This window comes from Salmo trutta, unplaced genomic scaffold, assembly GCF_901001165.1.
Source record: "Salmo trutta unplaced genomic scaffold, fSalTru1.1, whole genome shotgun sequence".
Classification (NCBI taxonomy): Eukaryota; Metazoa; Chordata; class Actinopteri; order Salmoniformes; family Salmonidae; genus Salmo; species Salmo trutta.
Genome location: NW_021822296.1, coordinates 28,326 through 31,806, shown reverse-complemented (window position 1 = coordinate 31,806; position 3,481 = coordinate 28,326).

Here is a 3,481-nt window from a genome sequence, read left to right as displayed (position 1 = left end):
GACTTGTTGATTGATACAGTGTGACTCTCCTTAAGAGTAAATTAACGTTGAGGCTTTCTCATGCAACATACATACACACACACACACACACACACACACACACACACACACACACACACACACACACACACACACACACACACACACACACACACACACACACACACACACACACCTATCCCCAGCTGTGGTGTGTGTGTGTGTGTGTGTGTGTGTGTGTGTGTGTGTGTGTGTGTGTGTGTGTGTGTGTGTGTGTGTGTGTGTGTGTGGATGCTCTCATGTTTATGTTTGGGAGATTAGCAGTGATGAAAGAATGCCTTTTCATGTCTGGGCTAGAGCGGCCTCCTCTGACGAACACCCCACCCTGTCAACACACACACACACACACACACACACACACACACACACACACACACACACACACACACACACCAGTCTTAATTATAGCACTCTATATTTAGTCTTAGTCATTTTGATTAAAATATTATTAAGTCTTAGTCACATTTTGGTCATTTGAATAATGATTTAGTTATTGTCAAAGTGATGAAAACAGAGTTCCGTTTTAGTCAACTAAATGTCCTTTCCTTTTAGCCACATCACATTTGTATTGATTCATTAACCTATAGTAAACATAAATTGCTGACCCTACTAGAATCTGAAGTCAAATGTCTACTGTTTGCTGATGATCTGGTGCTTCTGTCCCCAACCAAGGAGGGCCTACAGCAGCACCTAGATCTTCTGCACAGATTCTGTCAGACCTGGGCCCTGAAATAACATTTCAGTAAGACAAAAATAATGGTGTTCCAAAAAAGGTCCAGTTGCCAGGACCACGAATACAAATTCCATCTAGACACCGTTGCCCTAGAGCACACAAAAAACTATACATACCTCGGCCTAAACATCAGCGCCACAGGTAACTTCCACAAAGCTGTGAACGATCTGAGAGACAAGGCAAGAAGGGCCTTCTATGCCATCAAAAGAACATAACATTTCAAATACCATTTAGGATCTGGCAAAAAATACTTGAATCAGTTATAGAACCCATTTCCCTTTATGGTTGTGAGGTCTGGGGTCCGCTCACCAACCAAGAATTCACAAAATGGGACAAACACCAAATTGAGACTCTGCGTGCAGAATTCTGCAAAAATATTCTCTGTGTACAATGTAAAACACCAAATAATGCATGCAGAGTAGAATTAGGCCGATACCCGCTAATTATCAAAATCCAGAAAATAGCTGTTAAATTCCACAACCACCTAAAAGGAAGCGATTCCCAAACCTTCCATAACAAAGCCATCACCTAGTCCCGTGTGGCTCAGTTGGTAGAGCATGGTGTTTGCAACGCCAGGGTTGTGGGTTCGATTCCCACGGGGGACCAGTATGAAAAAAAAAATATATATATATATATACAAAAAAAAAAGATGTATGAAATGTATGCATTCACTACTGTAAGTCGCTCTGGATAAGAGCGTCTGCTAAATGACTAAAATGTAAATGTCAAAATGTACAGAGAGATGAACCTGGAGAAGAGCCCCCTAAGCAAGCTGGTCCAATAGCTCTGTTCACAAACAGGCCCCACAGAGCCCCATAACAGCAACACAATTAGACCCAACAAAAAGACAATTACTTGACACATTGGAAAGAATTAACAAAAAAACAGAGCAAACTAGAATGCTGTTTGGCCCTAAACAGAGAGTACACAGTGGCAGAATACCTGACGCTGTAGGCAGACCTGGCTCTCAAGAGAAGACAGGTTATGTGCACACTGCCCACAAAATGAATTGGAAACTGAGCTGCACTTCCTAACCTCCTGCCAAATGTATGACCATATTAGAGACACATATTTCCCTCAGATTACACAGATACACAAAGAATTAGAAAACAAACCCAATTTTTATAAACTCCCATATCTACTGGGTGAAATACCACAGTGTGCATCACAGCAGCAAGATGTGACCTGTTGCTACAAGAAAAGGGCAACCAGTGAAGAACAAACACCACTGTAAATACAACCCATATTTATGTTTATTTATTTTCCCTTTTGTACTATTTGAGAGAGAGAGAGAGAGAGAGAGAGAGAGAAGCACAGTCACCAGATAGTGACAAGGTAGTATGGGTTGGACCTCCATCACTCGGTCACATCATCGCCGTTTTTATCAACGTTCTACAGACGCCACAGTAACACATGTAGAATGGGGGCTAATGTCTTTCAACGGGAACTAATGACTGATTCGGCAAGTGATGTAGTCGAGTCACTAAACCTCAAGTCCGAATCAAGCCCCAAGTCCCCTGTGCTCGAGTCTGAGTCCGAGTCACCAATGGTCATGAGTCACAAGTCCCTATGGCTGAAGTTCCCCAGGTTTTTAACTCTAGCTAGCAAATGAGCTAACATGACTGAACATATTTATAGCCTAAACAAATGGTTAACGGTCCGGTCCGCAACTAGCCTGGTTTTATGACTGTAAAATGCAGCCTGCCAATAAAAAGGTTCCACCGGTGTTATGGGTCATATCTTTTGAACGGTAACGGCTAGAATCAAATCCGTTTTCTCTGAGGAAAGATGGAAATGACGAATTGCTAGCACTTGGCTAAAGAAACCTGTCATGAAATGCATGGGGAAAGTGCGGGGGTTGGCGATACTAACAAATTCGAAAACGTTTCTATACTCAAGGGAGAGAAAAACATAGCTAGATTGTTGTTTTAATGTTAAACTTCATGCTGCTATTGTGTTTAATTTTGTAAAGCAGCTTGTGTTTCTTGACCAGGCAAAGGGTATCTAACTAGATGGCTGGTGGAGACTGGGTAGCTGTGGGGAAACAAGAGAGTGGCCTGCGTGATGTGTATAATCGGAGCGGAGCCTGTCTGCCCACGCTCATCGCTTGCTCCCCCGCAGATCACCAGCTGATGTAGGCTGGGTGTGGCGGGTGTGGCCTACACATCTGTGCTGCCAATATTAATTGTGCTTATCACTGAAAATCTCTCTCTCTCTCTCTCTCTCTCTCTCTCTCTCTGTCTCTCTCTCTCTCTCTCTCTCTCTCTCTCTCTCTCTCGCTCTCTCTCTCTCTCTCTCTCTCTCTCTCTCTCTCTCTCTCTCTCTCTCTCTCTCTCTCTATTCAATTCAAATGGCTTTATTGGCCTGGGAAACATATGTTTACATTGCCACAGCAAGTGAAATAGATTGTAAACAAAAGTGAAATAATCAATCAAAAATGAACAGTAGACATTACACTCACAGGTTTCAAAGGAATAGAGACATTTCAAATATACACTCTGTCTTCCTGTCTCTCGCAGGGCTCTCCAATCCTTTTCTTGGAATGCTACTGTCCTGTAGGTTTTCACTCCAACCCTCTCCAGGAACAGGGTTGGAGACCCCTGGACTGCTGTATCTCTCTCTCTCTCTCTCTCTCTCTCTTTCTCACTTTACTGTAGCTCTCTCTCTCTCTCCCTCTCCCAGCCATATGATTGGCCCTGTTTAATATTT